We start from the raw sequence: 22,358 nt of genomic DNA, 5'->3' as shown, positions 1-22,358 counted from the left end.
CTGGTTCGTGGATTTGTCTGATCTTCGTGCTTGGGGCTTCATACGTTTTTGTGGAGTCTTATATGCTAGCTTTTGTTTTCTAAATTTCCAAGGAATTCGTATATTTCTGAACGCCTCAAGGCAACGAGTCTCTGCGCGCAAGTATTGTAATTGCGTATTGTAGTTGCACTTATAACGTGCAACTACCGCAAGGTAGTTCGAAGCCAAAAGAACCAAAATTATGCAAGTTCACGTATTATCCACGGTTCACATGCTGTGCGAACCGCCATGATTACATCTCCCGCAGACCACCAGCGCCAGATTTATTTCTAGTAATTGTTGCAGGAAACTCTGTGGCGCAGTGCCGGGCTCTTCCGTCGTCGCCGTGCGGAAAGCGGCGTTGTTGCGCTGCCCGGCTTCCTAGTACTTACACACAAACACACACACCTTCTGCCTCATCTGGCGTCCCCTTTTTTTTGTTTTTCTGGCTGGCAGGCAGAGCAGAGCGCACGATTGTGTGGTGAAGGCGCCAGCGGCACCTCTCCTCTGGCACGAGGACTCGTCTGACGAGAGACACCTCATCGCCCCCCCCACCCCACCCTCCCTCCCTCCCTCCCCCTTCGTTCGAGTGCGCGCACACCGGCTGCCCCCTCGCCCCGGTCTCTCGGCCGCGGGTGGTGGCGAGCTGCCGCGGAGAGCGAAAGCGACCACCTCGCGCGCAGCATCCTCTCGCAGCAGCAGCATCCTCACCCAGGAGCCAGCTGCAACGACCGTGTCAGCCGGCCGGTCGACCATTAGGCCGCCTCGGCTGTGTGCACCATCGCGTCCTCACGGCTCCCGAGAGAGAGAGTCCTCCTGAATTTGTTTGTTTTTGTGTGTGCGTTTGTGCGTGTGCCTGAGTGTGTGTGCGTGCCTGGGTGTGTGTGCGTGCCTGGGTGTGTTTTTTTTTTTTTTTTTTGCTCTCTTATTTTTATTTTTACGGCAGGCGCACAAGGGTTGTCCACGTCCGGTCCGCCCAGGCTGATGTGGAACCCTGTGTCACTGCCCGTCCTTTGACACTCGACGTATTCGACAACCTAAACCTTAACCTGTTAGATAACAGAGTGCTCTCGGAAGAAAAGATCCTTGGTTCATGGCCTTTGCGTTCTTGCATGCAAAAGGCCACAAAATCCCTTCTGCACTTCGTGAAGGATACTGAATTGTACGAACGCTTGTGACAGCGGAGATTCCTGCGCGACTGACTCTATTATGTTTGTTTTCTCGCGTTATCTATTCTTCCCCTCTCCCCTTCTCCAAGTGTAGGGTAGCCAACCGGGCACGACCTTGGTTAACCTCCCTACCTTTCCCTCTTCGTTTCTCCCTCTTTCTCTCTCTGTGGGATAATCGCCTCTGCGTTGTTCTGGGCTATATATTTCAAGCTTCTAGGGAGGGGATTCGCTCAATATAGCCACGTTGTAGTGACGATATTGACGTTGTACTGGCCTCGGATCTGTCTCGTCTTCTCGGGTAGAAGTGCGTACTCTGGCAGCAGGCCTCGCAGTCTGCGGCTAGCTCGCTAGTCCTGTGGCGACGCTGATGTCCTCACGCGGGGTTGGGTTTCGCTGGCGGCTTCCAGAACGTATCCCGGTACACAACGAAGCCACCTCCAGCAGATGTCACGGTGAAGAACCAGAAAGTGGCACAAGTCCGAGTTATAATATTCACTCTCAATGGGGCGAACTTGTGCCCGTAAAAAACAAGTAACACTCAAGCACAACCATATCGGCGAGCACAGTCGTCGGTCGTAGAATTCTGATGTGCGGGTCAGACACGTCGGCTATTTACACACGACCCATCGTGCATTCCAGCGTAATCGCCGGTGCTCGCGTACGATCTAGAATTCCACTACAGTCGAAACTCGATATAACGAACTTGCACTTGCAGCGAAAAACTTCATTATATCGCGAATTTCGTTAATTCGAGGTTTCGTTAATTCAATGGAACTAAGACCGGGAAATAAAAATAGTTCGTAACATTGCGAATTTCGTTAAATCGAGGTTCGTTATATCGAGGTTCGACTGGTTTGTTGAGATATTCGCTTCGCGCACTCAATCTGATTAGATAAAGATTATTTCGCTGCGGAATGGACGGCGACAGCACTCACGAAAATTCCGATATAGGAAGGCGCGTCTTTCGCCTAGCGATAACTTTGCAAAGCCATGGTGCGTTATTACGCTGCGTTTCTCGCAGCTACGATTTCCGCAAATCCGAATTTAGCATTGCCGTATCGCATTCACCGAGTGCGGCAGCTGCGATTTTCGCCTATAGCACCTATAGCGGAGGACTGAATTATGTTTTAGTGTAGGTAGGCCACACTCACGTGTCTGGCGATGCGCGTTGTGATTGGTCCCCCGTCCTCGCCGCATGTGCGTTTTCGCAGACGAGTTCTCGGTGACGGGTGTCGGTGACGGGGCTTCTCGGTGACGGGTGTCATTGTCCCTTGGATGTGGTGGGCGTGGCGCATCCAGGAGCAGCCACAGGGTGACGAGGATGTTTTAATGATTTAAAATACGTTGAGAGCATAGAGTGCTGTGGGTCCTTTCTGCGTGCTCTGTCTTTTTTTTTTTTTTGCGTTGTGTTCGATCCATTCTTTGTTTAGTGTGCAAGCTGCCCTCTATTTTCTGGGGAGCCATATGATGAGCCTGATCGCGCCAGCCTTCTCTCTCAGACCCTCGCGTTCCAACACCAGTTCCTCTCTGCGATGTATCCTCGTAAACCGAAGTTAGAGTAGCACGTAGCCTTTTTTAAAGAATGTCGCACTGGAGCTTGAGTTTCACTGGAGTTTCAGTTCGGTAACATCTTTATGCAGAATCAGCTGCTTGTCCCACGGTAAACTCACTTGTGGGAGTTACTGTGTTCGCGCACGATAAGTGTAGTCTCGACAGGGGCATACTAGAGCGCGCCAAAAAATGCGAGTCAAATATGGAATCAAGTACACCCTAAGAAGCATTAGCACTCTTTGGAGCTAACCCTGAACAATAATTTTATTTCTTTTTAACGCCGCGCTCATGGCACTTTGTCTTCACTGAACTGCACAAGCGTATCAGCGTGACATATAGCGTTCCCGACGGGAAAGTAGCAAGCGGCCGTCTGTTTGAGAGAACGCCCGCAAGGTCGATGACGGGTTATCGTTTGGTGACAAACGGGCCCCAAGCGGTGCAAGAAGTTTTACTAGTGCGCTTACTCTCTATAGGGCATAAACTGATACGAACTCCATTGTTTCAGTAGCGTGGAAATGGCGCTGAGTGTTGATGATGCGCGGATCAGAGAGAGAGGGTCCCCGCGTCGCACACCGTCCGCGATGACTCCGGCGTTTCGGGCTGGGCGAGCGAAAGTCCCTCGAGCGCGGAGGTCTTCGTACGCGACCCCGGCTCCGCGCCGCAGCGGCTGGGGTGAAGGCCCCGCGCTGGCATTTCCACGTCTCCGTCCTCTCCCTCCCCCCCCCCCTTCTCTCCCCACCGCCAAACCTGTTTTGGGGCGTCAGCGGCGTGATAAGGAGCCCTTCTCTCCCACCCATCTCGCATCCTTCTCCGCTGCGCCGTCATCGATGATTCGTTCTCGTCCTCTACGTCGTCGGTCTCGTCTCGTGTGTGCTTGTGTTGCGTGCGCTCGCAAATTTTGTGGGCGAGGGTGTAGTAGAACACTGCTTGGGAAGCACTCATCGAACGCACTCCGCATCTCCTGCTGCAGTGCTGTTCCCACTCGCATGCCGGGAACACAGCACGTCGACTCGCTTGTCCACAAACGCGGAGCCCTGCGACTCTTGCCCCGTCGGGAGCTATCGCTACGGTCTTGCATTTGATAGGTCTAATTATCTGGTTGTGGAAGTTATCGCGTCGAATGCGAACTTTTCTTCTTTTGTTACAATTGGGAAGGAGAGATCGACGTCAAATCAATGGCGACGTGTATCGACTTTCAGCGCAAGCTTTCCTCATGAGTCATTAATCGCGCGCGTCGACTAAATAAAGGTCGCGTGCCATAGATCAGACAACCAATTTGCATGAACTGTCGCGACCCCTGGGTAATCACCTGTTGCTGATTTTCAAGCCATTTGCGTTAAGCTGCTCATGAGCAGTTGTGGAAGGCTCTACAGGATGGGTCGGCCATTGTTAGCCACTGATCATTCGGTGAAACTTCCGTTCATGTCACGAGAGACAAATAACGGAGGAGCCCCTTCTTCTTGGGTATTTATTCTGGTTGGCTGACGTGACCAGTATGGCTCCTGCTATAGCGCGCAGAGTTGGCGACGCGAAGGGATTATTCCCGATGTGCACCGGGCGCGTGCGCATCGAAATGGCCACGAAATACATGACGACGGCATGATGGAGATTGAATGGCGACGACGGAATGATGAAGGCGTGAGGACAACGCAGTGACGACGACGCCGAGTTAAGACGGCAGAATCATGAGGACGGCATGACAACGAAGGAATAACGATCACAATGTATAATGAGAGCGACGAACCGTTGACGACGGTGGGCTTCTGTTGGCACTCACGTCAGTGCATGCTTACGAACATCACCTGCCGCCCCCTGGCGGCCTTGCTTCGCACTACTATGTCCTTGGCCAGTTTGCACTACGTGTCTCCTACCAGCCAGTCATGCAATACAGCATCTTTGTGTGTACTTACAGCCACAGATATGCTCGCCGTGGTTGCCGATCGAGCCAGATGCAGACAGCGTCGGCGGCAGCCTCGCAAAACCCGGGAGTGTAGGCAAAAAAAAGAAAAAGGAAAGCTTCGTTTTAAAAACAGCTTCGCTTATAAGAAACACGGCCGACTCTGACGAAAGCGTGGTCGAAGCGCTGTACCGCGAAATTCCAAGAAGCGTGAGCGTGCCCGCACGGGCCGAATCGGGATAACAGGATCTGCCGTTCTCCGTCCAGCGCCACACCGCCGTGCGATGCCCTTCACTGCACGGCTGCCGCTCCCACGCGTCGTTCGTTGTGCGCGAGCTAAATTGAAAAGAACGGCGGCTGCGTAACGGATCGCCCCCTGTTCGCCGACGTGTCGCAACTCTCAACTACGCTCGCTTTGCCCGTTTGGTGTCGAATGAACCCTTGCGAAGTTGTTTCCAAGAAATCAAGCTCGGTGACAGGACTCCCGAAGACACCTCATCTGTTGCCGAGGCAACGGTTGACGCTTTCGAGTGCAACACTTCGCGCGTGGTATATAGAGCGCGTGTCCTTGAAAATCACAGTGGCCCACTGCTGTTGACGCAGTCGTCTACTTCTCTTCTTGTGCAACATCGTGGCGTTGGCGGCTTTTGTGGAGTACTGGCGGGAGTTGCTGCTCGCCGAGGCGACACACCCACGTTTTCGCCGGGAAAATTGGAAAGATCCGTTCTCAGGGCTGGATTTAGTCTCCAAGCTGAACTCGCCGGGTTACTTTCTTTTGCCGGCTTTTGATTTTTACGCGCTTCTGTATAATCGAACCACATGTCGGCTGCTCACTGGCTATGGCGTTAATTACGGTGTTGATCACGAGGTCACCGAATCGATATCGCCCCAGCAGCAGCGGTCGCGTTTAGATGAGCCATGGAGTGTAAGAAATGCTCGGCCATCGATACATCCACTAACTTGGGTATTTATGCTTACTATAGACCTAGCCGTGGGAGTGTTAGCCAGCGCCCGTGGCTAGATCTTGGTAAACGTATATGTAAATACCAAAGTTAGTGGACGGATTGATAGCCGTCGCTTGTCACAATTGGTAGTGCAACGCACGCGTAAATACGGAGGTTGTGGGTACGACTCCCACCGGCGACAAGTTATCTTTTCGCCCACTTTCATTTCCCTTTTGCTTTTAACGTTTTTACATTTCATTTTCAACCACAGCTAATTTCCCCAATGTTTTCCTTGGCTTCATTGTCTGTTCATATGGTCATTGCGCTTTCTAGTGGGTCGATCTCTCCAGCGCTTTGCTCGGGGAAGGCATCTCCTGCTGCAAGTCCCTGCCATACTCTGACAATCGGCACAACCGTTGATGACCAATGAACATCTTTACAAGGGGTGGGGATGACGGCCCACTATCGCGTTACATTATAAAAGTGCTTATTAGTCACCACTGTGTGTGTGTGTGTGTGTGTGTGTGTGTGTGTGTGTGTGTGTGTGTGTGTGTGTGTGTGTGTGATGCCTAGCTTTATCTTGTTAGCGTCTTACCCACGACAGTATATGGTAGACCTGCGTTACTTAAAAAATTGAGGTTGCCTGCCTGACTTCATTTTTTCCCCTTCTATTTCTTTACAATCCCGCGCTCTTTATTGCCGATTCTTGCGAGTACACGAAAGCGTGAACGGGCACTCGCAAAGAATAGGACAACGATACCGCGTCCTGGACGTATATACGTTTACCCGCCAGTCTCGGCACGACCGCGCACGCCCTCTCTGCATAGCGCGCGTCGAGAGTCCTCTTTTTCGGTGCCGTTGTCCTCACCTTGCGAGCGGGTTCCATGAACGGTGGATCGTTGCTCTCCAGCCGAATGTCATTATGTTGGGCAGATCGCATTACCGAAGCGCCCCCTTGGCTTATAACGAAGCGCCGCGCCTACGCGCTCCGTGAGGGATTGAAACGGCGTGATTTCTTTCTTGCTCGCAGCGCGCGCTGCAGCTTTGGTGTGGGCGGAACAAGTTCGCGCGCGCGTGGCTGTATAGTTTCCACTTTCGTTCTCTCGCCTCGGCTTCGGCATTGGCTTCGTTTGACACGAGCTCGACGCGAGCCAGGTCGAGTCAGAAGCCGAGCCGACTCAACTCGACGTACCCCAACGCGCGTACACATGCATCTTTGTCATGTGGGTTGAGCGAGTCGACTCGCCTCGACGCGCGCCCGGCCTGACCCGCTATAGCGGGTTCATGTTGACGTATAGCTATTTACGTTGTCGCTAATGGTACTGTCGCATCTTGATTCCTGAAGAGTTTCACGGGGCCTATAGATGCGTTTTAGCATTCCTTGGGAACTTCGCCCAGTTTGCGGTATGTTACTATGTATCCATGCGTGTCCTCGTCTAACCTCTTTCCGGCCAACTTGGTTCATATAGGTATACTCCATGGTCAAATAGGTATACCACTGGGCTGCTGCGTAAGGTGAACCGGGTTCAAGACCAACCGTCGTACCAACTTGGGTCAGTGGTTTACGTAATTCTGGGTTTGTGTCGCCTTTCGTAATACAGTCGAAACCCGGATATATCGAACCCACATATAACGAATTATTGTGCATATGGAACAGCTGTAAAACAGCCTTGAAAATTTCGGTGTAAAATTTTTATCTTGTATATCGAATTACCTTTATATCGAACTTTTTGTGGTCGCCTTCAGATTCGATATATTCGGGTTCGAATGTAATGCTACTGGATATGTGCCGGCTGACCCTCTCTCATGCCAACTTGGGTCAATGATGATTTTTGCTCGATACAGGCGCTTTTTTTTTTCCAAGTGCGTGAGCGGAGTTCGCATTCTGTTTAGCGTAAGCTAGATAGAGACCCGGTATATTATGGTGTTTGGGATGGAGGTATGAGCTTATTGCGTCACCAATAAAGAGCGCGCCTGTTATATTCTCGGCACCTGCGCTGTAGCGTGTACTCATTTTCAAAATTTTGAATGACAGCGCGGGACGATATAATTTGAGCATAGTTGCAGCATTGGGGCGTTCACATAGAGTATACTCGTATACTATAGGTCTTCTGATTGGTCGTTGGGGATGTCGCAGTAGCCGCGTTTCAAGTGCTTATGAGCCGAGTAGCTATAGCAGTAGAATTGCTAACTGCTTTTCCATGCTGCCCTCTCGCCCGCCGCTGTTTGCTGTCTGTCAGTGCTGCGTATTGTCCTGGATATATCCGGCCCTGTTCTTTGATTTCCTGGCGTTCCGTTTCTTCACGCACAGCTCAAGACGAGCGCAGCTACTGAGTGTCGACTTTGGAATATACCACACGCCGTGTAGAAGAAGAACGCGAGACTCTGCACGTCTCAGTCGAATCAGTATGCATGCGATTCCCTGCTTGTGCTCGTGTTCTACGTGTGCTCGCATGTCCTATTGTACGTACACCGAATATGCTCACGTGCTTTCGGTGACTTACTGTATATGCCAGTATAGCCTCTCTATGCAGGAAGTATTAACGCGACGTCACGCGTGTCCTATATTGTTGTCCTATTCTGAGCATCCGCCGCTCCTGGATACAGGGACCGATAGAACTTGCAGTTTTTCACCGTGCTTAGCCGGTGTAGCGTCGTGACGACAGCACTGACGTCAGCGATTACCCGCCATATATAGTTTTGGATCCTGGAGCCTATAGAAGTACCTGTATGTGTAGAGCCAAGCGCATCGTGTACCTTTCGGTTTAGTTTATTACCCGCAGCATTTGGCCTGCTTTTTTCGTGTCGAAAGTAGTTACGTCAGAGAAATGCGGCCACGCTTCATGCCATACATCGGCTTAGCCGTTTGCGGCATAAGCAAGAAGTGGTGACACACGCACGCACGCACGGGCATTGCGTCGCGTATGATAAGCGCATGCCGTACTTGCAGAAAAGCGTCCCGCATATCGCTTTAGAGACTCGACGACGTTCTCGGCATTCCACGCGACGTGTATAGGGGGCGCCTCCTCTCCTGCTATTGAGGTGCGTGGCGAATTCCCAAACGCTTGCGGCTTAGCATTGACTCCGAAAAGAAGCGCAGCAGCGTCGCTGTTGTCGATTGCGCAATCGAAGCGCGCGGGCCACGCTTGGCTTACCCGTGGAAACACGGCGCTCGCCTATATAGAGTTGCGTTGTACGCATACCGACGCACACGCATATGCACGCGGTTGCGTTGCGTACGCAACTGGATCTCTTCTTGCGCAGAGAGAGGGAAAGGGGTAAGAAAAAAGAAAGAAGGAAAAACGCCAGGGGATAGTATTATAGCAGCCGCAGGAGTATAAGTATAATCCACCACGGCAAAGCTACGGCAGCGGACGGAGGTATAGGAGCCAGTGTATGTGGGTAATGCCTGCGCGTATGGTGTGTACCGGTGCAGAAACAGGTTCTCTCCGTCGACGTCGTCTTTGCGCGAGTTTACGTTTTGGGATGCGGAAACGTGCGCGACGCGCTGCGTGCCGCGATTGGCGCGCACTCTCCTCCCCGCCGAAGGAGGCTAATTTCGAAGCCCTGCGGCTTACATTTTGGCTGAATTGCGCCTCGGGAAGTCGAATGGGGCATGGTGCGGTGAGACTTGCGTCGGTGACGGTACTGGTATAGGTGACGACGAGGACGCCACGGGTATATATATATATATATATATATATATATATATATATATATATATATATATATATATATATATATATTTAGCCTTTTCCTTGTACGAGAATCGAAGCCAGTGACGCGCGCCGTCTAGGCGAGGAAAAAAAGAAATCGTGGCGGTCGCGGTCTTTCTTTCGATGAGATGGAATGGGGACCTGGGAGCGGGGGTTGGCAGGGATGTATACCCGTTGCGTTTGCGTATGTAGGACGTCGCTGCTACGCTTATCGTCCCTCCTGCAGGTCTAAGTAAGCGGATCGTGCTTACAAATTTATTCGACTTAGTTGGTGGAACCTGCGTGTGTGGAACGTTATAATATATGATGTTCCACGGGAGGGGCTGGGGGGGGGGGGGGTGCCTTTAGTGAAACTTACGTCGAACGGTATTACGAGTGTACTATACTGTAGTTGTATAGCAGGTGTGCTGGGACTTGACGCCAGGCTGTGAGAATAACCATCACTCGCGCGCACTTAGTTTGAACTTTTGTCATTGACCGATAGCTCGTCGCACGTAACCTATAGGCATTGTGGCTTACCGACCTAAGTCACCATTCTAACGTTTTGGTCATTATAGAATCCGTACAGGTGATTCATCGTAATAATTGAAAATTCGCTGTTTAAAACTATCTCCGAAGGTCTCGTACTATCTACGGAAAGCAGACAATACCATTTCCGGCCATGAAATGTTAGCCTGGCTTACCATTTCGTACTAAGTCCTCCACGTGCTTTCAAGACGCACTCAATCGCACTTCAGCGTTGAATTTCAAGTATATTTCCAAGCATTTGTATAGAGCTGACTATGGAGGTGAACTACTTTGACAAATGACCTATGCTACTTATAGGTTACGTTCGTACAGCCTAGACTAGGTTACGTTGGTACAGACTAGATAGACTTAGGTTATAGTGTATAGGTGGGGGTAGATAAAGAAATGCTTCTGCATTTAGAACGAAAAAAATAAAAAATAAAGGAACGTGGTCTGGCCCCCTGTGATTCCACAAGCTGTTTCCTTGGTTCAGTTCACGCTTCGCTCCTTACGTAACTTTTTTTTATGTAATAGGTTGCAGCTCTCCAGATCTTACGCGAGATCGCGCACTTTTATACCCTTGCGCCTAAGTATACTATATACACTATATATATACACAGAAGCGGGTGGCCAGGACAAACGAAAATTGCGAGCGTTCAAAATCTCCGCGCGTTCTCCGCACAGTTAAGTCGAGGAAAGGAATTCGTTCCACTTTTCCCCGTCACCGCTCGTAACAGGAAAGTCTGCGGGACAAGCATTTCTTCTTCTTTTTTTCGGTAGGGTCGGTGCGTATTCGCTCGCTTGTTTCGCTTCCTCCCAGCGTGAACTTTCCATCCGACTTGACTCTCTTGCCGCCGTTAAGACCACCGTTGCTTTTTCTTCAAAAAGCAAAACAGGAAGAAGAAGATAAAAGGAAACGTCCGACGTTATACACACGGCAGAGGGTTTTGGCGAGAGCCGTGTAAGCGCGCGCTTTTAAGTTCAACTCGCGTGTCTGCGCGTTTGTGCGCGCTTCTCGCGCTCCCGCGCGATAGCGAGCGAGCCAACGCGCTATTTCTGGGGTTCGAGAGTTTGTTCACCGCTTGCATACGCGCACGCTTCTAAATCGGGCTCGTCTTGGCTATGGCGAAAGCGGACAGACTCGAGGAGCGTTTTTTCTTTTGTTCTTCGCATAGGGCATGCACTTCGCTTGTCGTCTGCTGCGACGTCTGCTGCCGCGGTAGCAGACGGCGCGGAAAGGGTTGCCGCCATATATGGGAGAGGTTCATTACGTTCCAGGAGGGGGCCCGCTCTGCGTATGCATCCGCCCAGCTATGAACATGATTTTTCGTATGCCCTCCGACTTGACATGTTGCAATAAAACAAGTTGGTAGTAACAACGCGCCCCCTTATTCATTGGTCTACGGCTGCTAAATCGGCAATCACCTAACCCCCCCCCCCCCCCCCCCCCCCCCCCGTGCTTGCGCGCCGGGTCGCTCGGCTGGAAGCTCGACAGGCTGGGCGGGAACCTCGGCTTGAGCGCGGCTGGGACCTCGACAGGAACCCTCTTGCCAAGCCTTGTAGTGAAGCATAGGGAAAAAGAAAATAACGTGTATACTGCACAATAGTCAACGGGATGACTTATATACACTGAGTCGCGTCTCCGTTGCAAGGCGACGCGTAACATGGCGGAGCACACCCAGAACGGGTCCGTCTGGAACGTGTACTGTAAACAACCTTTCTCGCCACACACACACACACAAGCACGAGCAGCCATAACACGACAAGTACAAGGATGTTCTTAAAAGTCCAGCGTCAAGCGTGCGTGCGGTGTCAGTGTTTGTCGTCTTTCTCGCGGTCGTCGTAATATTTTTCTCTCGGAAAACGCGAACGCGTGAGGAGAACTAATAAGTTGTTGACGTGTGAATGGGGGCCGGCGACCGGCCTTTCGAGAAGCGAGAGGTCAGGTTTGTGGGTATAGAGGTGGAGTGTATAATAAGTAGGCGGCTTTCCAGATATTGCCTCGGCGCACGCTATGTACTCATTTTTTAATTTTTTTTTCTGCAGTGTCGAGTACGATGCACGTGAACGAAGCGAACTGCGTCGTATCTGTGTGCGTGAACTTCGCATTCGAGTGCTCGGCGTGGTTGGTGAAAGCTTTGCCGGCATTTGTCGGCTGATGTTCCTCGATAGAACGTTTGTACTTACTCGTGTGCTCCTCTAGCCTGGGTACTCTGCACTGAAAGAAAGGCTAAAACGCGAGCGGAAGCACGCTAATACGCAAGATTGGCGATGTCTTCAAGCGACGTGTGTCATAGCTACACTGCTCATGTTTGCATTCGCAAAGCTATGTTGTGTATAGTCGATGATTACTTGCTGTCTGTGGGTGTTGGTAGTTAACCGCAGGAGAATTGTTGAGCGAGTGTACCGCCGGAAAAAGAATAAGCAGAAAATGTTACAGCGTACGGACGTGTTTATTTGATTTGTCGTCGTCTGCTATACCGTAAAGAGAAATTGCGAAGTGAAGCGCGTTAAAGTGTCGAACTCTCACTTTTAGTTATTGCCTATTGGTAATAAAGAGATCTATAACGTTGTCTTCCTTGTTTGCCTTTTGCAGGGGCAGGATTGGCTGGCCACACCGCACGTCATTTGAGCTTCTCATCTTCAGGGTTATTTCTTTCGCTGCTCCCACCTTGGGGCGATCGGCGTCTGTAGGTGAGTTCGTCTTTCGCACTCAGTGTGGACAAATTTCGAAATGAGATGTACAGCTTGACGCGAAAGTGTATGGGCCACCTACCGTAGCGTCGCCTTCATTCCTACACGTTATAGTTTGCCGATTGGGACGCGACAAGGATCCTTTCGTGCCGTCGAGCCTCAACACGAGGCAATAGACGATTTAAACGCGATGCACTTGAATCTTGACCGGAATGGTATAGTTGCGCTGGCTGAAGCTGCTAGGGTAATGAAATAATTAGTAAAATGATATGCCCGCGGTAGTTGCGGCGATCCTTTTGCTGGGCATGCATGGTGCAATCTGATTGGCTGCTCGCGTTTTCTGGTTCAAGATATTGATTTCCCAATCGCTCTCGTATACGTTACCGGATCTCAAGTTTGGAGAGAGCAGTCACTTCGTACATCGCGAGTGGTTTTTGAATTAAAGGTTAACTGAATGTAAAAACGATTAAGGCTGCATTCTACAATGATTCTACATTCTACAATGCATTCTACTGTTCTACAACGCCAAAAATCACTCTTACCATACGGAGGCTTTATGTAACGCATTACTTCGTTATGTCCATTACTTCGTTATATTCGTTATTGCATGTACTTCGCTTTGAATCTCTTATAGGGATTTCAAGACTTTCTTCATTATATCCATTTATCCTTTTATCCCGTTTCGTTATAACGAGATTTGATTGGTTCTTTATCAGACTAAGGTGTGCGCCCTTCCCTTTGGTATCCCGGGCCCTCGAGAAAAAAAATATTTAAAAACTTTATTATCTCATCGCGCCATCGAGTTGTCTATTCCGATCCGGCGCGCGCTGTTCACCCGGGCTTGCTTGGCTTCAGACTGAGCGTGAGCGACGACAACTTCGCAGAAATTGTGGGCTGCTTTGCATGCGTGTTTAGAGGTCGTTGACTCCTCTCGACGACGCGGTGCGACCTCTTCGCGAGCGCGGGGTGCATGCTATAAACACCGCGAGCATCTGCGGGCGCGAAAAATGTCGCGGCGACATTTTTTAATACATCCTCGACACTGCGCCGGCCGTAGTGACGAGGTGGCGACATTTGAAGGGCGCCCGCCGTCTGCCAGTCCGCTCGCGCGCTCATTCGCGCCTGCCGTTGGTGACTTTTTTATAGTGATTTCTGAGACCGATGCGAATACGAATCGAATAGTGCCACAAGCGAATCGAGTCGAATATCGAACACTTTTCGAATAGTTTTCGAGCAATGAACAGCCGTTATTACAATTCATATAAAACGATGTTCACATCTCTTAAACTTGGCAAGTTTCTGTCATCACCTAGTACGTCATAAAGCGTCGTTTATTAAAAGCACGAATGGAGCATTGACAAACAAGTAGTTTCTTCGCATGCCCTGGGCGCTTCAATGAGTGCAAAGGATCGCTGTCCAGCTTTGTAAAGTACGCCTACCTAAGTGACATAGCCTGCTCCACCACGCTAGTTTTCATCTTTTATGTTTATACTATGCCTGGGGGGTTAACGTATACCGTACTCTTATGCTCCAATTTCTTGTTTATTCAGACGCAGTTGGAGATTTTGAAATATTCGCTAAGTATTCGAAAGACATTCGCATTTACGAATAGTGACTGTTCGATTCGAAGACCGTGCCCGTGTGCTTGCGTTGTAGTGCACGTTAAAGAACCCCAGGTGGTCAAAATTAATCCGGAGCCCTCCACTACGGCGTGCCTCATAATCAGAACTGGTTTTGGCACGTAAAACTCCAGAAAGAAGCAGAAGATTCGAAGAGCGAATCGAATACAACACTATTTGATTCGTTATGCGAATAGAACAGTCAAACACTATTCGATTCGTTATTCGAAAGTTTCGAATATTCGCACACGCCTAGTAAAAACGTTCCCATTACTTAGACGCCAGTATTTCGTCTCGAAGCTTTAGAGCACTCGAGCACTTTAGAGCAACGTCGATGGCGTCTCCGCAAGGGGGGTGTTGGTTAGGACCTAGCGGTGACGAAGTGCATTTGCCACGCCTCACCGGTGGTATAAAATCGCTTTGCTGAAGAGCGGGGAACGTATTGTGCGCGTGAAACAGTCGACCTTGTGTTAAAGAAAAAAAATTATACCGCGGTTCAGCTCAAGTGTAATGTGTCGGTCTGAAACAGTGCAGTAATTGCGCGAGTACTTAATTAAGGACAGTGCAAGAAATGGGACAAAACTATAGACTTGTCGCTTCTTTCTCGTGCTATTTTCGAGTATTCAGGTAAATGTATGAACCGACGAGCTCAGTTTACAACCCCCCGGCGATAAGGGTACTGTTCTTGCTGGAAGGTAAATAATCTTGACGCCTGGCGATGTCGGCTGTCCCCCGGATGAGCAATACAGCTTGGAGTGGTAGTGAGACTACGAGAGTAGTGACGTAACGACAGATGTAAACGGTAATAAAGGACGTAGAAGCATGCCCGTAGCCATTTGTACTGTGAGACGAATCATCCAGTATGAGAAAACGTTTGAGAAAGTGTATGCGCTTACTTGCAATATCGTCAATACCATAGCTCTACTAGGGTGAACCAGCAACTAATATGATAACAGAGAGAGAAAGAGAGAGATGTTTAATTATATCTGGAGAGGTTAAAGCCTTTGCAATGGCGGCGATCGGTGCGCGGTAGCAGACGCTTATAATTGTCTTCAACTTCTTAATTTGACGTCTTACAAATGAAAAAATATATATATATATATATATATATATATATATATATATATATATATATATATATATAGGAATGTAGGTGGGAAAGGCATGGAAGTTATCTGGTTTGCTATCCAGCACTGGGTAGCACCGTAAGGGGGAAATGAAAGACGGAAGGAGTAGCGGAGAGATAAAGCAAGGGCGCGAAAAAAAATTATCATAATAATTCATTACTGCTACGTGTATCACTGCCACTTGGGAAAGGCAAGAAGGAGGCTACATTGATGAAGTTGATATGTTAACGATTTCCCAAAGCCAAAACACGCGCGCAAACGGAAACGCCATAGTGTGGAGCTCTGTATAGTGAAGCTTGACCGCTCGTCGATCGCCGCCAGAAGCTTGGTGCATTAGCGGTACGTAATTTTGGGCCTTCACAGTGCGGCCGCCGCGGCTGGGACTCGAACTCGCGACCTTAATGGATGGTTGAGGGATGGATAGATGGAGTGGATGCTATGAGTGTCCCCTCTGAAACGGAGTGGTGGGTTGCCCCACCAAGCTCTTGTTCCTGTTTAGTTGCCTAATGTCCTACCTATCTTCCCAGCATCAAAGTTTCTGAACCACTATAGGCAACTTTGTTTTTGTACGCCTCGGTTGTTTGTGTTCTCCCTGCTTCCCTTCTCTCTGCACATGCTGCATGTGCACATCTATCATCTATAGCAGCCGGTCTCCCACGGGTGCATTATGCGTTGGGCCGGCGGAAAGTTGCGTGATCCAGCGGAACCGTCACCGGCGATAAGTCCTGCAATTAATAACGGCGGCCGGAGGGAAACCTGCCAAGCGCCTGTCATTTAATAGCCGCACTCGAAAAGATGGAATGGATTGCATGCAGAGGAGACTGCTTCTCGCGTTTCCGCTTCAAGTCAGTCGTGCTGTCGGCATGTGTGTGTGTGTGTGTGTGTGTGTGTGTGTGTGTGTGTGTGTGTGTGTGTGTGTGTGTGTGTGTGTGTGTGTGTGTGTGTGTGTGTGTGTAAAAGCCTGGGGGAAGGAGGGCGTGTTTATGTGCGTGGAGCCTTTCTACGTGTGTGTGTGGGCGGGGCAGCAGGGGGGAGGGGCGTAGTGTAGGGTGAAAGGGCTTAAATGCGACATGTATATTACTGTGTTCAATTGCTCAGCACTATCCGATATTTGACAAATAACTAAACTGGCACGGCCTGGTGTGTCGCTAGTGGGGTGTTTTGAAGCAACGCTGCGCGGGTCTGAAGTCTGGATCTATATTTTTTTAACGGGAGTCCAATTTCATTTTATATTCTCTACGCCCTTCGTCATTGGCTCAGGCTCACAATGTCGCGCAGCCTCCTGTCGTTGGTATCAGCCGCAGGGCGCGACCAATGATAAGAAAGCGAGAGTGGCGAATGAAATGGGTCATTGCTAAGTGCGCGACCTCCTCTCGAAGGAACGTGTGCACATTCGCACCAGCGGAACTGAAATAAAGAACTGTCTTTACTAAGTTTGCAGTGAATAGTACTGGTTGATCATCTTGCTAACTATTTCGTTTCAGCAATTTGTTCTAACGGCATTAGTTTCTAATTTGTTCGCTACGTCTTCGTTCGACGCTGTGTACTTTATACGCACGTATTGCTTTCCGTAGTTTTCACGATTATCTCGGAAGCGATCAAACAAAGTTTGCCTCCCGCATATAAAGTCGGATTCATGCGGTACTGCATGGAAATGAATTAAGCGTAATCTTTGTTCGGTCAGCTTTTGGAAAATTGACACCAATCTTACCCCTATATACAGTTGTGGCGACACGGACGACGGAAAGTACCCGCGAGTTGACGTGAAAATCTATAGAGTGCAGCATCAATATGGGAACCCACCACGCGATATTACACCGTCATCTCTGACTGTAGACGTGACCTCCGATATCGCACAGGGACAGTCGATCTCGGGGGCTATGGTTTAGACCAGGAAGTGCGGTTTTCCCGACTTGGAACACGACGAGGCAGTTACTTTCCCCACGCACACGAAGATGCTGCCTTAAAAATGTAACCGCGGGGTATTGTAACAAAAGGATTTTCTTTCACGTTTGCCAATCGGCACGTAATACGTACGAAACCGACCTGATTAGCAATTACGTTCCTTAGCGGTCTTCGGGTCTAAGATAGGATTTATGCAGGTTTCTGTGTCATGGTGTAGACCTATAACTCTTCTCTTTGATTGAGCAAACTGGCACCGCACGTGTCTGCCCGCTTCACCCTGATTCATCCTTTTGTTCAACTTCTTCCTGTCTCATTCACGCAGGTACGTATGTCGGTGCACGATGTCACCGTGCCGTGTCCTCTTGCAATTGAAGCCCGCGTGCCGCTTCTTCCTTTGTTTCCTGTTTTACTTGTTTTTTTTATCAGGATATTGCGAATCGCATGATTCACGAGTATCGTTTGCCGTAATGACTTTGCACGTAACAGGTGTTCCCGTTCCAGTCCGGCCACGCGCGGCTCGCTGGATGCTCGTCGATCGTGTTCTTTTTTTCCGTTTTTTTCCTTCTTTTTTTTTCCCTCGTCGGGAGTGCGTGGAGTCGTGAAGACAAATAGGCGCCGTTCTCTGGAAAGATCTTTTGCGATAGAGAAATGGAGGTTTCACCAGCGTGCGCAAACCTACCTACTTGTTAAAAGGAACCTGTTCCGAGTCTTCAACACTCGTTGGTGGACGCGTTGTTTCTAACCAAGGAAATAGAGACAAAACGGAGGCAGAATAAAGGAGAAGTGGTGTCTCGGAAAGGCGGGAAAAACCACGTCTGCCGAGGCGCCGATACGTGTCACGTGTGTGTGCGCGTGAGTGTCTGCCGATCGTCTGTCTCTTTATCTCTCTCCCCCATCTCTCTCTCTCTCTCTTGTGTGTGAGGCTCTTGCCGATTCAACTAAGGCCTCGTCTGTCTCCCTTATCTCAGTTTATCAGCTCCACTTTAAGAAAGGCCACGGAGGTTGGAGAAGGTGGCACGCGAAGATGACCCGTACTCCGCTTCAGTTTTTGCGATTTGACCGCAATGGGAGGGCTTTGAGAGAAACGCGTCCGCGGCGGGCGACTGCGTCTCGCCACTTGCGCGCAGTGTGGCGAAAACTGCATGCGCGTCCCGTCAGAGCCAATAACCGGGGAACGATGTAACTCACTTTCTGCACGTCCCTGGGGAAAGACGAAACCTTGAGCCCCGCGAATCCGTCCAGGGATCCTTCCATTCAAACGAGGTCCCGTAACCGGCTGATTAGCGGTGGACAACGGAATATATATGCATATTTCCAATTGTTTCATTGTCTGACGGTGACGGTAGCTTTTGCGGCTCTGCACAGAACTTACTGCTGACTAACTGCGCGCTTGTGTACCCGGTGCCCGTGCTAGACAGTAAAGACCACTGTACAGGTGACGCAATCTCTAATGTTTGGGTGGCAGGGAAACACGCCCGGCCCTATATAGAATGCCCTATCTGATCTAGTTAAACGTTACTGGCTTACGGGCACGCTGAATTTACTTTCAGTTTCATAGCTGTATTTCCCAAAGAAATGAAGTCAGTGCAACCGTCACCCATCACGTGGCGTACGCTCGCCTGCGTGCATTCTACTGACATCTGACACTTTTCGTTAGCAAGGAAGGCTTGTGTAAGGGCTTAAGCGCTTGTGAATTGCGCGACCGACGTTGAACTTTGTAGCGCGTAGCATCGCGTTATTGTGTGAATTTTTCTCATTTTGATTTGTTCTTTTTTTTTGTTTGTTCTATCACCTTTTATTCCCTTAAGCCCTCTTCCCAGCACAGGGTAGCCAGCCGGTAGTTATACTGGCTAACCGCTGTCTTTCTTGTGTAAAGGTATGTGATATTGATAGATGGTTAATTATGCTACGTGCTATACTCTAGGAAAACTTGGATGGTGAAGAGGGTCGGGTGGGAACGTGATGAACAAATTACGAAGTGAGTGATAACCAGCTATAGCAAGATTGAGAAAATAAGAACCCCTAGAAATCAGGTGCGTAAATCACGGATCTTTTCGTTTGTAAAGACCGCCTGTCATTTGCCCGTTGCATTGTACGATACAGAAGAAACTCGGTATATTGAATCCTGGTAGAATGAACATGTAATACAGGGTAACTAACTAGATCCAGAGGCTCCGTAGTGTCTCAGTGGCTGGGGCGTATTGCAGTGGAACACGAGGTTGCGTGTCTGACTCCCGGCCGCATTCCGATGGGAACGGAATGCAAAAACGCTCACGTGCCCAAAATTAAATGCCCAAATTAATTAGGCGCTCAGACTTAATCCGTAGCCTTCCACTACGGCAGTCCCTCATCATTCATAGCCCGCTGATAAGGTTCCGGAACGTTCAACCCCACAATTTATTTCAATTTCACTTAAGCTAGATGCACTCCTGCAATCAAGGTTGTCGTCCGTGTCCTTTCCTTGGCTGTATCTTGTTCCTCTACGTGTCGCGTGCTATACTGACATGGCGGACATCGCAGATGTTTTAGAACTTTGTAGGCGAGTCGTCGTTGGGTATAAAAACACCCAGTTAGCTGCAGTACTTCAGAAGGAAGTCCGCTCCTTCCATTATCCACCGCTCTAAACAACAATCTTCGACAGGCAACGTTCGAGAGAATTCAAACCGCTCGCTGGAGACGGCGGCCGTCCAGTTCTGCCTGCGGCGAAACCGCCGACAGCGCCGCTGGGTCCCCCTGACGTCGCGCCCCGAAAGTTCGTCCTGTTACGTCACGTGAAGGCGAAAGTGTCGCCGCAAGTGATTAATCGCATCGCAATTGCCTGGGCGCGCCGCCGGTGAGGTAAAAGGGGGTAGTACCGTCGAGGGCGGCAAGTTTAGCGTGTAGTGTTTTGTCCCCCCCCCCCCCCCCTTTTTTTTTTGTTGTTGTTGTCGGGTGATTATTGCAATAAACCCGCGTGCGTTTCTGCAGTTTGGTTGCGGTTGTGGGAGGGGAGGCGAAAAAAAAAAAAAAAAGGCCACGTGAGCCGCGTGCCCTTGTCGCGTCGTTAACGCGCCGGTACTCTTCTTCTGTTGCTTGGTTTACTCGGCTGGGTTCGTAAAACTCGGCGCCATTATTATTATGCGCGCGCGTGCGCGGATCGAGTGTAATAGGCGCGGCACGCGAATGCGTCGTTTTCGGGGCGGCGGCTGGCTGGCTGGCTGGCTCTGGCTTTGGCTGTAGTATATAGACAGACGGCGGCTCGCCGCCGTGTGTGTGTGTGTGTGTTGACTTGCCGCATCGTTCAGAAAGAAGCGCGCCTAGAACGCGCGCGCGGCTTTAGAGGGGTCAAGGTCCTCTGCGTAATCTCGTTTGCCCTGTCGGTCTCTCCGTCTCGTGGTGGCGGCGGCGGCGGCTCGCGCTAGCAGCGTTGGCGGGAAAGAGCGATGTGCTCTCTCCTTCGGCGCTTCTCTTCAGCTGCCGTTGTTGCGACTGGTCCCAGACGCTTCTTGGCTTTTGTTGTGTAGAAGAGAAAGTTTTGTACGGTGGAAGAATCGCATGGAAGCGGCATAAAATGAATTGGCTGTATTCTTAACATTTTTACACCGTTATAGGCGTATAAAGGGTGTTCGGTTGTCGCATGGCTAACACCCTCACGTTTAAGGGGTAAGATCAAATTGTTGGGGAGAACCAATGATGGGATCTTGTTTGCTGACTTTTTCTTGCAAGTAAGAAAACTACTTTTGCAAAAATTTCTTGCAAGTAAGAAAACGTATATTGTCTCGATGAAACTTTGCAGGCAGGCAGAGAGCAGCCAGCGCTATTTCTTCGCATGTCATTTACGATGAAGCAGGACGTTTCCTGATTTGCCACTGGGGGAAATTCGCGTATGCTTTGCTAATGTGTGGTCCCTTTAACAGTCTACGTCACTTTCTCCCCCTCTCTTCTCCCACTCCGCTCTCTCACTTTTTTATCCCCCTACTCCTTCCCCACGTGCAGGGTAGCCAACTGGAACTACCTCTGGTTAACTTCCCTGCCTTTCTATGCATCCTTTATCTCTCTCTCTCTCTCTCTCTGTGCAACTGGTCTCCTCCTCACTGCATATACTCCTTGTTAGTTTTGCGATCGCTCGTTGTTTCGTCAGTAAGAAGCGTCCCCAAGCGGCGCTTCTGTGATACACCTTCTCTGAAAGATCGATGTCCAGTAATACAGGCCTTTCTTTCGAAATGCCGAAAGGGATACGGTCGATGACGTGATCGAAGAGACGGGTTCGTGGAGGGAACAGCTTATGCTGAGAGAGAGAATGAGAGAGAGTGTAAAGAACGCCTCGAGGAACGGAAGAAATGAAGAGAAAGAAAGGAAGTATCCGGGCGAATAGCCGCATTTTCTCCCTAATGGAGCGAACTGTCTAGACTTCCCTGGTGGACGCAACTGGCGGCGAGCGATGAGAGTTTTTTAAACGTCCTCTTGCGAGCATAGCTACCGCCTTGCCGTCTCAGCACTTTCACCGGCCACCATCAAGAAGGCAGGACTTCGACTTTTCTTTCTTTCGTCTGTGTATATACCGGCCTCTTTGTTGCAGCGTTTAAGCTTTCTCTCTCTCTCGCTCTTTTGTTTCTCTCTCCCCTAGCTCTCGACGCAGCTCTCTGTTGTTGGCCGTACGTAGCCAAGACGTGCCAGCTGATTGTTCTCTTTCGTATCCGCGAGCCCGGAACGGCGAGAGGGTTGCACAGACGCTCGTTTTGTTTATTCATTTGTCTTTTGCGCCATTCTTCGTTCATGACATTATACTCCACTCGCGCTACTTCCGTCGACTGCCGTACGTTTTTTTTTTTTTTTTTTTTGTTTCCGTATTTTCCTGTAAGAGTCTCCATTATATATAGCTGGCGACCATCGCACATGGAGAGAGTCGGAGATTGCATCCGGATGGGGACGAAGATGGTTGCTATTAGTTGTCATCTATGGGGATGCTTCTATTTTCTTTCTTTTCTGTTCGATAGGGAAAAGGAAGTCGGAGAGTGCCACGCACACGCGTTGTATACGCGTAGATAACAGTGTTGCAAGCAGCGTTTGGCTTGCCTGAATGCTGGCGGCGTTCGCGCAGTACGCGTTGCCCTGCATCGTTGTCTATACGCCTATTAGCGGCGCGGCGCGCTCGTAACACTGCTACATCCGTCGTTGCGACGGCCGTTGATCCCAGTATCCCAGCTTGTACTTCCGGCTGTGGTCGATGTG

General features: G+C 50.0%; 1 protein-coding gene across 5 annotated transcripts in view; it reads left to right on the top strand.

Moving 5' to 3' along the window:
• Positions 1 to 22,358, top strand: part of LOC119461224 (solute carrier organic anion transporter family member 74D) — a 169,039-nt gene that overhangs the window by 56,761 nt on the left and 89,920 nt on the right. For 4 of the 5 annotated variants that reach the window (XM_037722454.2, XM_037722450.2, XM_049672072.1 and 1 more), the window contains exon 2: positions 12,399 to 12,496. The gene's annotated coding sequence lies outside the window, so the exon portion shown is untranslated. Of the gene's footprint in view, positions 1 to 12,398; positions 12,519 to 22,358 lie in introns of all 5 variants that reach the window. The other variant, XM_049672075.1, reaches the window with a different exon arrangement.

This window comes from Dermacentor silvarum, chromosome 8, assembly GCF_013339745.2.
Source record: "Dermacentor silvarum isolate Dsil-2018 chromosome 8, BIME_Dsil_1.4, whole genome shotgun sequence".
Taxonomy (NCBI): Eukaryota; Metazoa; Arthropoda; class Arachnida; order Ixodida; family Ixodidae; genus Dermacentor; species Dermacentor silvarum.
Note: the sequence above shows the minus strand (reverse complement) of the source record. Positions and strands in the feature narration are given on the sequence as shown.